The sequence below is a fragment of the Neopsephotus bourkii genome, unplaced genomic scaffold (genome assembly GCF_033783945.1).
Source record: "Neopsephotus bourkii isolate Nb327-2 ecotype Australia unplaced genomic scaffold, CSIRO-AGI_Nbou_v1 NB_318, whole genome shotgun sequence".
Classification (NCBI taxonomy): domain Eukaryota; kingdom Metazoa; phylum Chordata; class Aves; order Psittaciformes; family Psittacidae; genus Neopsephotus; species Neopsephotus bourkii.
Window position 1 is genome coordinate 7,289,798 of NW_026900826.1, and position 15,277 is coordinate 7,305,074.

The following is a 15,277-nucleotide window of genomic DNA, read 5'->3' on the forward strand; positions in this document are numbered from 1 at the left end:
GTATTTCCTTCAGGTGAATTAGCTGTGCCCATGTAAAACATACTAACCCCTAGCCACTCAAGGGAACTTGGTTTACTTTTCTTTAAATCATTATAAAGCAGCAGTAGCTTTTTTTTAATTATTTTTTTTTTTTCTCTAGAGCCATGCCCTAAATGAGAGCTGCTGTTTCCAGCACCAGTGCTTTAGTGTATTTTCTTCAAACAGCAGAAGAAAACAGGAAACCAGACTCCTCTTATTCTGAGAAGTGAGCTTTCAGGAGAACTGCTTACGATACCGGGTGATAGCGTGTGTATTGTTAGGAAATGTAAAACAAGAAAGATCTGGAATCATTGACATTAAGGACGCCATGTATGGATTTGAAGCTTTTGAAACTCAATACAAGGTACGCTGCTCAAAACGCAGAAGCCATTTCAAAGCCTTGAAAGAACTGCTAAAAGACAGACAAGTTTCAGCAAGACCAAAAATATCAAAGTCATTACTGATCATATGTTCCCGTCAGACGAAAGCCTTTCCAGACACTGATCCAATATTAAACACAAGAACAGGCAGAATTGGCCGATAGTAAAATCTGTAATAGAAAATTCAGAGAGCTGTAACTTAACACTTTTTTCAACCTGGCCAGCAGCCCCTGACAAACTGGTCAAAACCGGTTAAAACAGTTCTCCTTCTCTGAAGGAATGAGCTTAATACATGAAATGAGGAAAATACAAACCTTTAATATGTTAATATGAAATGCTGACTCTTTGTTCCCCAAGTTAAGTAGGTGTTCAGGCACAGCCAACCTTATTTAAGTCATAGGAATGATAATTAGGGTCACTCTTCAAAAAGCTCTTAATCACATGCTCAAAGAAGTCGATAACTTGAAATATCCATCTAAGCGCTTTCCTGAAGCGGGCCTTGCCAGGTGAAATTTAACATACAATGATCACATGGAAAGTATCAGAATAATTTCATGCCTATTGACAGTCCAGACAAACACAAACTCCCATTTCTTACTCAGTTTCCACACACACAGGATTTCATTTCACTATGGGGTTCCCGGTAATAGCTGCAATTTTTCAGCTGATGATATTTGCATCAAAAAGCTTCTGAAATGTCATTCACTACATGTGATATCTTAGAAAACCTGTTTGAAAAGTATATATAATCTATACTATCCCAGAATATTAGAGCATCTTCTTTAAATAAAAATGAGCTATTGGGAAAAGAAATTAACACCAGCTAGGATAAAAACCAGCTTCTTCAACATTTCAAAGTCTCATAAACATTCTCCTGGCAGATATACAAGGTAAAATCTGTTAGGTTTATATTGTTGATATAGTCATTTTCTCTTGGGACCTGGATCAGCATTTAGCAAATATAACAGCAGTACTCTGATTATTACAGTCTCTAAGCTTAATTCTAAATCTTAAAAATGAAAATGCTACAGAATACAGCTTACGTCATCTGTAGCACATTTTGTCAAAACCAGATTGACTGCAGATCACATAAGATGGTTTTGTTTGCATGTTGCCCGTGCCCTGAAATATGAAGCAAATCCAGTGGTCTTGGTTTTACAAACTGGTATTACCTATATACTGTAGTTGTCTACCTTTGAAGAGCGTCTTATTAACATCATGGGGTAAAGAAAGGAAAAGCATCAGACAGACAGACAGATGAGCATAGAACATTTCTAAAAACTCTTTAAAGTAGTCCAGTTAATAATCTTGTGAATAAGGCCTGTGTGTTAAACCCCTGCTTGTACAATGCTACCTGAAGGCACATTTATCAGGCCAGTGAGAATTTTGTTTCAGTATCACGATACCTATCAGAAAGCATTTGCTCCCCAAACTGTTCTGATAAACGCTACATAATACAGTAACACCATAAATAAAATCCATCTAGAAATCTGTGAAAGAAAAGGTGGTCATGCATTTATAGAATCAAATCACTGCTGCATAAATTAATTACATCAGTGGTAAATAAAACCCCAAGCAAACACAGGAATTTCCTTTAATGAAAATATCAGAGCCCACAATTATACACTTAGTAAACTTGTCAGTACTATCCTGACTGCTGTTGAAGTCAGTAACTGGCCCAAGAGAGACAAAGGGCCCCAGGTGCTAGTGTGGAGTTTGGACCAGTTTGTCAAAAGTTTTTAAAAGGGGCATTATTTCATTAGGAAATGTCAGCGTAGTGACATGAAACTACAGTGTTACATGCAGGCCAGCTTGAGCTCTCGGAGGGCAACCAGAAACCCCAGATCTGTTCAATTTGTATGCTAAAACAAATGGTACACAACTGGAATACCTGTGTGAGAGGCATATTGCCAACTATGAAAGAATTACTTTGTAAATAAAATGGAGGACAAAAAAACAGCATCTCTTTTACCAGTGGAGAGAACAATGATGTAGCATGCGTCAAAACTTAATGTCCATTGACTGCATCTAAACATTAGATCACAAATAAAGTTATCTTTGTACGGCCAATAAAGAATATCACCTTTCAAGCATGATAAATAAAATGGGAAACTTCTTTTGTAAAAGGTAGCAGCAGTGAACAACTTTTTTTTCCATCTTTCAGCAGTGCTTCATGTCATAAAATACAAGTATGTTAATGGACCATTGAAAAGCTGTAATTTTGCCAAAGATGTAAATGTATTTCCTTTAAAAATGACTTTTACAATCGTAATATGATCCAGAATATTTCATAAATCATATTATTTGGCAACTGAAACATATCAAATGTGCAGGGAAACCTCTGTAGGAAACTAACATACTGACCACATACATTTTAAATACAACTGATGGCTTTTATTTTAATGGCTACTTTAGAAGTGAGAAGGTGGTAAGCAATAATTTAAGGAACAGCACATGCACCAAAAATTGGAAGCTGCAGCTGTTCATAAACGTGTGAGTAGGTCAGTGTCTGCCCCAAAACCACAGCGAGTGTCTCCTTCAAATTTCAGTCCATGGTTTTTTCTCAGTGGAAATCATGTGAACATGGGTTCTTCCAACACGCAGAAATACTTCTGCTGCTGCCTATTTTATAATCAAAGAACTGGGTATTTTCATTTCATATAAATTATAATGACCATTGGGGAGCACATAATAACATCTATTTTAAGTTTAATGGGATGTGCCTTGTATCAATTCACCTGATCTGTTCTACAGCTACATTTGTTTATCCATTTAAGGCAGTCTGAAGCTATTAGAATAAACCACTTTGTACCATTTAGTCTTCCAGTGAGATCTGATGGACCAGAGACTGCAGGCTGGGCTCTCAGAGAATCAATCCAGAATTTAAATCACGGAAAAGGGACTCTGTATCACTGACTTAAACATTGTGACTAACATATGTGTGCTTATAATCAGACATCCAGAAGTAGTATGAAGATTATATTCAACATCACATACAAATTGAACTCACTCCCACTTCCTGAATTTCCATCTGTCTTAAAGAGACACAGTGCTTGTGCCATTCCCTCACTGGTAATGAACTTGGGCTTACCTGGATCTCTGGAGAGGTTTGGTTTCTTCACTGTCAAAGGACCTGGATCTCTGGAGAGGTTTGGTTTCTTCACTGTCAAAGGACCTGGATCTCTGGAGGGGTTTGGTTTCTTTTCATTGTCATTGTTCATTGACTACAGCAACTTAAAAAAAACCCAAACAAAGACAGCAAAGCAACATCAACAAAGTTTAACATTCAAAGCCTGATATAAAATCAACTTACAAACATTTCTGCCTGCAGTCCTGGACATCACCTGTTGTGTTTCCACTCCAGGTCTTTATCACAAAATAAAAGATTAAGCCTACTAAATTAAACTAAACCTGTTTTGTTATTCTAGATCTGGATTGAAGGCTGCTACACCATAGGGCAGCTCAATGCTTTAGTTTAACCCTAGACTTAAAGCCACATTTTTGCCGAATTAAAAATGAACACTACATTATACACTAAGGCCCCAAGCAAGTTTCATTTACGGAATAAATACCACATATGGCTTAAACAAATTCTGGTCTAATTGTATTGGTGTTACAGGACATGCACCTAGGCTGTGTTTTTACATTTCCTTGCTCTGTGGAATGGTAATATTGGATACTAGTAAGAGCAGAAGCTGGCATAATGGACTTTCTGCTTTTTATAGCAACTCAATATATGTTACTAAGAAAGGTGAGTAGAGCATCTTAACTCTCAAATGCTATTGAGAGACACAGCAAATTTATTGACTAATTCAATCCACAGTAATGGAAGGTGTGATTCAATATTTGCAAGCAGATACAAACAATAGGATGCTTAAGTGGAAACTTAAATATCATCAGAAAAAAAGGATGGTAAAAAATATTTTTCACAGTCTACAGTAACATTTTTAAAGTAAGATTTTAATTTATAGGGCTGTTAGTCTAGAATGTCTGTTTTGGTGTGGTCTTGTCTCAGTCCTTTGCTCCTGAGACAGTTCACACTATCACATATGAGAGAGATGACATTTGGATTTTCCAGTACTTGGCAGAACCTGGAATGCTGAGGTCTCCCTGCCTTCCAGTGTGATTCACACATTCCTGTGAGCATGGTGGGTGAACAGAACATAGCCCACAGCTGTGGTTAGAGCCTGGAATTTTGAACTTGCCAAGGTTCTACAGTAAAGACTGGTTGTAACTGCTCACTTCAGGTGTGATACACTTAGAATGAAGGCAGGGAAAAATACTATCTGCATTTGAGTGATTTGCACAAAACCTTACAGAGAAAAAATGTCCCATCACTGTCAATGGAGTGAATATTCTATCAAAACTGCGGTCACATTCTCATCTATTGAGATTAACTTTACCAGCTGAATATTGTGAAATTTATTTCAGTGGCCTATGACCACCATATATCAGCATCCGACCCCTATCTATATAAAACAATAAGCATGAGCTTAAGGATGTCTTAAAGGCTGTCTGAGAGATGTATATTTACTGACATATAACCTGACTAAAGCCAAACATCATTACCCCTGTGACTGATTGGAGGGCAGCCGTAACTGAACAGTTTTATTTCCCTTCTACAGCTGAGCTCCTTGACCATGCTAGCTGAGCTGACACGGCTTTTCAAGTCCTGTTATCAGATCAATGGCTCTCTTATTAAAAAGGGGGGGGCAAAGGGGGGAGGGGAGACTGGAGAAGAAAAAGCAAAGGCACCTCTTCATTTAGTCTCTCCATCTTGATCATTGTTGATGGGCTATCAATAATTTCAACTTGGTTGAGCAACTGGCTGAAGGTTAAATAAATTCTGCATGGCTGTTTGCATGATCATACCCAAATTCAACAACTTCAGTCTGACGGGGGTTTCTTTCTGGCTGCTCCTTGGGAAGTTCTCTTATAGTCAAAGGCAGGCTAGAAAAGAAGTTACTTTTGTGGAGAAGCACAAGAACAAAATTCAAGCTGATGTGGTAAAGCAACCACACTTTGATATTTCTGCAAGGAAACCTAAAGGAGTAGTAAAGGCTTCACGTGTGTATAGACACAGGCATACACCAGCTTAGATGAGGACAGCAGGAAAAGAGGTCACCCTTAATCCTCCAGTCACAAGGGTTTTGCCCAACTGCTTTAATAGACTGTTAGAGTGTCAGAACAGCTATCCACTGATTCATGAATGAATCACGATTTTAAATGGCTCATGCCATTTTGCCTGCAATGTGTTCAGTTACCCTGTGCACGACTGTTTTGACACCCAGAGAATTATTTGCAGCATGCACAACTACCTATGTGTCTCAGCCAGTGTGTGTACTAATATGCTGTTAATAATGCATTCTGTGGATTCAGCATTCCTCTTACTTGCATCAGCTTTTATTTAAGTATTTACTTCTTGGGAGTATTCCTGTTTTCAATACAAGAAACTCCAAGCTCAAAATGAATCAGATACACATGCTCTCACATTTAGCTGTAGAAGGGCTATTTTGGAACAAGCACACTCCTCATTACTGAGACACAAGGAGAATGCATATGGAAATTTGTCTAATCAGAATAGTTAGTGACTTCAATAGCAGGTGGTGTCCTGCTAAAGAAGGAAGAGAATTATGGTTTGAAGACTCACATAGCTGCTTTGCCTCACACAGGGTTAAGTGCATAGTCTACTTTTACACAGCACTTGATTTTTCATAATCACATTACCTGCATTTTCAGTAGCTTGCTACTGGAAGGCAGTGAACTAGTTTAGAGAGAGAAGTCAGATTCAGGTCACAAATCTTGAGTGCAAGAGCATGCCCACATATAGTTTGTCCATGCAGCAAGTGCCTTGAATTGCTTCCTTCAGCTTTCACAGTTGCCTGAGAGAGGCTCTTCTTGTTCAGCCTGGAGAAGAGAAGGCTCCTTAAGGGGAGACCTTAGAGCAGCTTCCAGTGCCTAAAGGAGCTACGAGAAACCTGGAGAGGGGCTTTGGACAAGAGCCTGCAGGGACAGAACAAGGGGGAATGGCTTTAACCTGCCAGAGGGGAGATTTAGATTGGATAGATTTAGACTAGATACAAGAAAGACATTCTTCCCTGTGAGGGTGGTGAGACACTGGCACAGGTTGCCCACAGAAGCTGTGGATGCCCCACAGTGCTGTTGATATATCTGTCAATAGCTTAGAAAATGCTGTCCTAATAAAATAGTAGGCTGTGATCAGCTATTAATATAACTCAGTAGTTTGGCAAAGACCATGCAAGTTGCTCATCAGCTCACATTATTTTTACAAGTCACAGACCCATGGCAGCAGTCTCTGCACAACAAGAGCATTAACACTGGAATAAAGTGATCATTTTATGAAACATTTTATGGAAGCAAAAAGTACACACAATTATGTTTTATTAACAAGCTCTTAACCTTATAAATTTCAGTGTCCCTTAGCAAAATGCTACTGTTCAGCTAACCTCAGAGCTTGCTTCATTCCTTCTTTAAGTCCAGTGGACTTGTGCCAGGAATGACTAAAGCAGAAGGATACTCAAACCAACTGAAAATGTTAATTGTGCAGTAGATATATTGTCAATTACCTCTGTTTGCCATTAAGGGAGAGAAAAAACGAAGTCTTGTCACAGTCTTCAATGTTCCTTAAAAACACAGCTTTGAGTTCTCAGCTCTTTGCTGAGCTGCTGTACAAGCATGAAGTCTATTTCCTGACAGCTATTAAAGAACTAAAAGCCAAATATCTGAGTACCGTGTACCAGTGCCATATTGACCAAGCATAAATTCTTTGTGTATCTTGTAGGGATGTTGGAATTTCTGCCAGTTGAGGACACTGTGAGTTGTGTAAATATACACACACTATATATGTATATAAATACACACAGAAACCGATTGGCACTATATGTGCTGTCACATTTCAGCTGTGTAAATAGTGCATGACTGGAAGAACAACCACTTCCAAAGACAGCTACTTCCAAAAGAAACCAGCACCGAGCCATGGAACGTGAAGGGAACACAACTCACCACAACTGCGTGGCTTATTTGCAAGTTTGTTTTCTTCTTTAAACCCTTTTGGGAAGACTGCTATAGAGCACTCATGGCTTTCCAACACAACCAGCCTCTACCTTGACTTCCCTTACACTGTATTACATGCAGAGTTGTCTCCTTTGATGAAATCTTGTTGATCATCTGGAGGCATTCAGAGAGATTAATTTACAGATTCCTCGAATGCATTCCCCAGCTGAAAATTCAGTTCTGTAACCTGGCAGTTTTCACAATTCTTGACCTCTTGGAGTTTACAGACCCCACAATTTTAATTTTGGCTCTTTTTTTAATATAAAATGTAAAAGCTATTTACTGATACAATCTATTGATGGACCTATAGACCGCTTCTCTTTTCTGACTGCTGTCTCTCTGGGTGTTGACACCAGTTAAAAAGTTGCATAGGTTATTAGGAGGAAAAGGGGGGGGGGGGGGGGGGAAGTATGTTACCTACTTCTCTTTCTTCCCCTGTCCAGTGATTCTTTACCAGGAAAGATGCTCCTATTCTCCCATATCTCAAAATCAGCAACGCATCCTGCAGGATCTCTGTGTGTAAAGAAAACTGTTAACCCAGGAGGTATAACTCAGATCTACTGCAAGAAAGACACTGGTCCTTCATCAAAACCAATTTTTCTTTAGCAGTCTCTCAACTGTCAATTTTATACTGGCTGCTTGATTCTGCACTCACCCAACTGGCAACAGTCCCTATTCCAATCTCCATTATGTTCATCTGCTAATATGATGACAGAATCTGTCTCCTTAGGCAACAGATCTGGGGAGCAGAATTTATCCATCAGTAGGTTTCATTCCACTGAAGGGTAAATTAAGTTGGATTTGTAACATCTTTGTTTATCCAAAATAATTAAATAGACTGCAAGAACTTGAAAGCAGATTTAAGAGAAAAGTAAGGCCATAATATAAACAGCAGCAGATCTCATCCAGAATATGTCACATAAATATCATGCTATCAAACAAGAAATGTAAATTATCATACGTACTCTATAATTGAAAAGTGTATTATACATTAGTGAAGTCACCCATTTATCTGATCATAATCAGTTCTAATAAAATCTCATTTAGGAAAGTTGAATGTAGTTCAGGGTGGATGGTTATGAGGATATCAGTCATGTGCACATGCACTGAAACAGTGCTGAAAGAGAGTTCTTATACGTAGGAATCCAGTTATTGCATACCTCATACAAAAGAAACTTACAGTGTTGGCATTCAGAGCTAAGAAAAAAGTAACCTATACTGAATAACTTTCAAAGGTTTTTAAAGACATGTTTACTCAAACAGGATTTTACATTTGCAAGAAGTCATTACAAAGAATGATGTGTTTCATGCTAGTAAGAGATGGTTCAGAAGCAGGGGGTGGATCCTGATACATCATTTGAAGGTTCTGGTGGTACACAGCTTGGATCCACACCTCCCATGCTTGGTTTTATAAACCCAGCCTTTCAGTGCGAGAAATTCTGATTAACCAAATGTATGCAAGTCTGTTATAAAAGGAGGTAAAAGCACAATTGTTCTTTATTACTGCTGACCTACTGTAGCATTTTAGGTAAAAGCCTCCAGACATGAACAATAATTGGCTTTGTTGAGCTTGTTGACATAAAAAAAGACATGAAACAGACTGATTTTGCCATCCATCCAGTACATCATCGCACATGAACTGCAGGAACATTTGCTATCTTGGTTTCACCAAAAATGCCAGTAACTGAATCCAACACTAAGATAATCTGAATAAAATGTAGATCATGACTACAGCTGAAGAAGCAGTTTGTGATGAAAACTTAATTTGCTGCCATTAGCCTCCTCTGAAATTGCCATTAATGATTTTTTCTTCTCTTTCTCCATTTACTGTGCACAGCTGCTCACCTAATCACTTGCATAAACTTATCTTAACCTACGGTTTATTTATTACACATCCATCACTCTGCCAACAGTGCTAACTTAAGATACACTGACTTCATCTCTTCTACATGTTCCAAAATTTAAACTTCCTATACAGCTGGTTCCCATTCCATTGTGAATACCCATGTACATACACACTGAGGGCAATATTTACATGCAGATGTATTCAAATCATTTTTTACTTCATCAATAGTGTGGAGAATAACAACTCAAATGTCTAAATGTTCTTCATTAAAATAAGGTACAAGTGAGAAAAGGTAAGCTTGACAAAAAGAATATCCGTACATCCTCTTTAACTTGTTTGGTGCTTGCTAAGCTGCAGGTATAATCCTCATCGAATACTGCAATTCCACCTTAGTTCTTATATTGCAACGTTTGTTTCTTCACAAAATCCAGTGGATTCTGAACAAAGGGACTTCTTCAGAAACTTGGAGGGGGGGGGAATAAACCGTTCTGACTATCCTGTTCTTGCAGCTGTATTTAGCTCTGATTTGTTCTGCTTTGCCTGGCTAAATACCCAAATAATAACATATGAGTAGCCTACACACTTGCAAAAGAACCACGAGTGACCAGGATACCTTAATCCCCATTTTTATATTCTACTGCAGTATTTGAAAGTGGGAAAGTGCTAATCTACAAGCATATAGGCTGTTTTTAAGAGGAAATTACAAAGTTGTCATCATATTGTAGAATCATAGCATGGTTCAAGTTGGAAGGGACCTTAAGATCATCCAGTTCCAGCCCCGTGCCATGGGCTGGGACACCTTCCACCAGACCAGGTTGCTCCAAGCCCCATCCAGCCTGGCCTTGAACACTGCCAGGGATGGAGCAGCCACAGCTTCTCTGGGCCCCCTGTGCCAGTGCTTCACTGCCCACATAGGGAAGAATCTTAACCTAATGACTAATCATGTGTACACCACATTAAATATTCCCTTGCCCTGGAGAGCATCTCACAGCCTGTGTGCAGAGAAGCCACCAGATCTAGACCACAAAATACATGCAAGAGGCCTAATGACTAGAAAAACATCTTTAGGAAGCAAGAGACAAAGAGGGATCCAGACTATGCCCATACACCAGCACATATGCCCTGAACATTCCTCACTTCATCAGGAGGGGATGTTTGTTTCCCTTTTTGTCTTCCTTCTAGTACCTCTTAAATTAAACGAGATTTAGGCAGCTCCAAAGCTGCATATGCAACTCTGTCAGAAACCACTGTGCTATCACTTCTGGCAGATGTCCTTCACACCACTAAGTCTGCAGTCAAACCAAAGTAAAGCTAGGAAACACTGTATGCTTTCATAGATCTGACTACAGAGATCTCATGGTATGCCTGCTGTTCTGCTTGCTATTCTCCTTTTCAAACTGGCAACACAGACCATGGCTGGAGAACTGACAAAGAATCACAGAATGGGTTGGGTTGGAAGAGGCCTTAAAGATCATCTAGATCCAAGCCCCGGCCACAGAGGGGTGACATGCTCAGCATTTACTAATACTGCCTATAAAGCCTCTGAACTAATGTGAGCCACTGGGTGGTACTTGCTAAGCTGCAGCACAGTGTGCTGCTGGAGTTTGTCAGGGAAGCAAGGTGCACTCAAAAGACACCTACATCTAGGAAACCTAGTTTTTTCAGTTCCACTGCATGCATGCAGCATTTAAAGGTCTCAAGCACACTTGCATACTTTCAGTCACAAAACACACAGTACAAAAAGGAGATCTACCTCATCTCCATAGAAGAAGATACTACTGCTACAGAAAGGCCAAGTAGCATAAACAGCTAGATGGGCTCAGGGCAAGGATTTATGAGATCAAACACTGCATACACAAAGATTTCCCCTGCTGGAGAACTGTGTCTCAAGATGAAGAGGTTACAAGGCTCAGGAAGAACGCTACGCCAAATATTCTATACCTAGAACTTCATTCCATTCTCTGGCTGTCCCAACAGCTTTAAGGGGTTTTCTTCTTCATCTCAGCCTCTAAAACCAGTATCACCAATACAGGGGTGTGAGGATCAACTCTTGTAACAATAGTCTGATATCCACTGTTTAATATTTTGGTCTTGATTCTGGAAGGTTCATCCTGACAGAGGGTATGAAGACCTCATCTAAAATCAGTGGACACTGTTCACGATGCGACCTCCCATGCCCTTAGGCACCCTAGAGAACGTTTCTTTGCAATGCCAGCAGAATGTGTGAACTTGAAAGTGTTTCATTTAGGAAATATAATGCTATAGTATAAAAACTTCCAGTGAAGTCACACAGAAAGCTAGAACCCGCTTCCTGCTCTTCCCAGCTCATCCCATCTACCTCAAACCAGCAGTGAACAACTTTGAAATATTCTGGGCTTTAGCCAGCCGTTTAAATGAGTGTATGTGATTTAGTTCATATTTTCAGGCCTCTTTATTAAATGCCTCCCAGTTCCATCTTGCCTAATATTTGATCCAGCAAGTTTAATGACCATTCCTTCATTAAACATTACAAGCTTTTTAAGACCTTGGCAGTACTGCATTTCATTCAATAACCTCGTGCTGCTACAAAGTCAACACTGAGTGCCAAGTTAATCCCTCGTGTCCACTAATTATGTCCAGCGCTGCAGCTTCTTGGGTGAGCCTGAATCAGTAGGGAAGTGCAGGATTTCCAGGCCAATGGATTCAGCACTCCAGCTATATCTCATAACTTGACACTAGATGTCAGCGAAGGGTAATTGTTGTCTCAATTTAGAGGCCGGCCCAGGTAACTACTAGCAACCTCTGTTAATGTTTTATAGCAAAGGTGAAGTATAGCTTAATACAAGCATCTGACATATATTACAATAAAAAAGGATATACTTGTCTAGTGTTTTAAAGTCAGTCGTAAAAGATGAATAATGACGCAGTTTAAAGCTAAAAGACAGCTGCCAAGCTGAATGGCCATGATGGATGTCTAAACACCCAGTGCAGAGAAAACCTGTTCCCTAGAGACCACCATCCAAAAAATTAATTACTACGATTCAGCATCTTTAAATGTGCCACTTAATATACTGCCACCATAATTAAATTTCCAGCCCTGTGACCTTGAGACCATTTCCTGAGATAATAAATGAGATCAAGGTTTAATCGATGCAGAGGCAAGTAGAAACTGTCCAAGGAAGCACAAAACCATCACAATGTGCTCAAGGTCAGGAAACAAAAACCAAGTGAAGCTGCGAATCAACACTAATTGCTTTGTTAGGATAAAAGATGTGTGTTTTAATTTGTTTTGTTTGCAAACAACAGTTCCCCTGTATCTTCTCTGACAGCAGCTTTTAAACTCTAGTCGGGATGAAGTCAGCAGAGGGCACATTTGCCTCCTTGTAGATAACACTTTCTGAAGCAAATGAAGCCGTATTCAGCAGCTGAGATCTGACAACCAAGCTCATGATACACCAAAAATACAAAGACAAGGAACAAGGGACTGCTTCAGGTGCACTCCCTCCTCTCTAATGCAGAAGCCAAACAAAAAGGAGAGACTTTGTGTAGAGACATGGAGTAATGAAGACTGGTTTATGTCCTTTTAAAGTCTAAGTGACACAAAGGCTATGGTCTGACTTCTACTGCTGGACTTTACTAAGTGCTAAATAAGTCACCATATATATATATCACCAGTGTCTGATAAATACGCAAGTATGTAACACCACCATCAATATAACACGCCACCTAGTAGAGGACCCATTATTTTACAGAAGTAAATACTATTGAGGTTATCATGCACTTAATGAGTTGAAGTTAAAGTCTCTGTAGCTAAGTCAAGTCTCCTAAATAACATGCTGGTAGAGAAATTAGAAGCAGGCGAGGACAGGGGGAGAGTATTGCTTAACAAGTAAGAGTTTCTAACTCTCTCAGCCAACCTTGCACAGAGAGAGGTGCAGAGAGAGGGGTCCTTTCATTCCAGGAAACCTGGAGGGGAAAAAAAACCCAAATATGCATCCCAAACCTCAGAACTTTAAAAGCCATAGCATCCCTCCATAAAAGGACAGAGAGATGAAACCGTGAATCAATGCAGACAACTGAACTGTAAATAATGGTGCTTGTGTGTATTGTTTTGTAAAATAGATATTAAACAACAAACTCAATCCTGTCAACAGCAAATAAATTATGAACCACTAGAAATTCCAACATTAAAATGTAACGCATAACAGAAACAACATCTATACATAGCTCAGGCAAATCAAAGGGTGTCAGAAACAAAGACTGCAGAGAGCTTTGAAATCACTCCATGCCAGTAAGACCAAGGTACAAAAGTTTGTACCAAAACAAAAGGGGACGCCAAAAGAGAACAGTCTAACAACCATCAGTGATTAGAGGTTTCCAGTTACAAAAGAGCTCAGAAGACACAGGGGCTGGGGGGAAATAACCTATAGACTGGTGTGATGTAACATTAACTTCACTGATATTAGTCCAGAGGTAACCATCATCAGGCCATGCTTTCTGAGCATGGGTCACGGGACTGCACCATAAACATACTCAACATTTGTGTTAATCCTGTGAGTGGGGATGTGCACGTGTAAAACCTGAAGACACTGAAGATGCTCAAGACAATTACTTCCTGGTCAAAACCTACCAGCTACCCTTGAGAAAGGCAAAGCATTGGTAAATCAGCTATCATGTCTACAGAATGCAAGTACTCTATCCAGCTGTTACTCTGAAAGAGAGGTAGTGATAGTCTGGCAAAACAAACCAACCAATACCCCAATGTATTCATGTCTCAGGACAAAGTCTTCTAGGGGATGGAGATAAACAGTAGGATTTGACTTGAATTTGGCTGAGACAATACTATAGTATACTGGAAATTGAAACCACCATTTGTTGAACCTCGTAGTTGATTGGCTTTGATTTGGCAGTTAAAGTTGGATTCAGGGAACCTACTGAAGGTAACGCTTTCCGAATTTCCATGGACTTCTGGCTAGATTCTTGTGTCTGTAGGTAAGCTGGGAAATTCACTCTGCCTGATATGAAACTTTTCCTCCTGTTACTCTGTATGTATCAGTAAGACCTTTAGAGAATGAAAGTAAGGGGAAACAAAGGCTATTCTGTGACAGGCTGGTGCTGTAAATAATGCACTGTTCTAAAACCCTTCTCAAGAAGTCTCATTGCATGACAAATGGAACGGACTGTCAACACTGTGGTTCCCACCTTTTCTTATTGAAAGATCCATTCAGATGCATCAAGACAACGTGAAGGCTACTTCTGATAAGAACAATGGGCAGTTTCAAAGGAGAATAGGCAACATTTCAATTACAAATTTTTCTTTTACATTTTTAGCCTAATTTGGTCTCTTTGTGATAAACAAGATGTTTTACATATGCCTGGTAGTAATAATTGATAGTTCATGCTTCTGTGTGATCTACTTGTTAAAATATTTGCATTTAAAAGCAAAGTTGGACTTCTAGCTCTAGGCTATGTATGTGTCTTTCCTAAGGAGTCTCAACTAGAAGAACTATTTTGAATTATAATTGTCTTCCAAATCTCAAATTGAGAGACACAGAACACCGTTAACCCTTCACTTAGATCACTTACCCACGTGAAAACAAATTCTGATTTGGGAAGGTTGAGTCGAGACGTAGCAGATAGGCTGGAGTTACTTGACTCTTGTATTCAATCAGCAAGATGAGGCAGATGAGTGAAGATTACTTACACTGTCAAGGGCTGGCAGATCAGGCCACTGGTAAGTCCAGCATTAGAACACATACACAATTGTGTACACTCTAGACCAATTCTAGAGTAAAAATCTTTATAGCTTGATTCAGAAACACAAATTACTTGAAACTTTGCAGAAAATAGTAGTAGGTTATGAAAGAAGAGTTCCTGGGTTCAAAGGACTTGCTGGACTCACACAAGCATTTCTTACCTTAAGATGTGTTTTATAGGATGCTTCCTGTCTAAGACTTACAGAACTTTACAACATATTCAC

General features: G+C 39.4%; 1 long non-coding RNA gene across 5 annotated transcripts in view; it reads right to left on the reverse strand.

Annotated features, from left to right (window-relative positions):
• The window catches only part of LOC133209154 (uncharacterized), a 187,059-nt gene that overhangs the window by 14,904 nt on the left and 156,878 nt on the right, over positions 1–15,277 (reverse strand). Inside the window, exon 4 of one of the 5 annotated variants that reach the window (XR_009724614.1) lies at positions 4,306–7,985. The exons of the other annotated variants lie outside the window; for them this stretch is intronic. This is a non-coding gene — a long non-coding RNA (uncharacterized LOC133209154). Of the gene's footprint in view, positions 1–4,305; positions 7,986–15,277 lie in introns of those variants that run through there. 5 annotated transcript variants of the gene reach the window in all.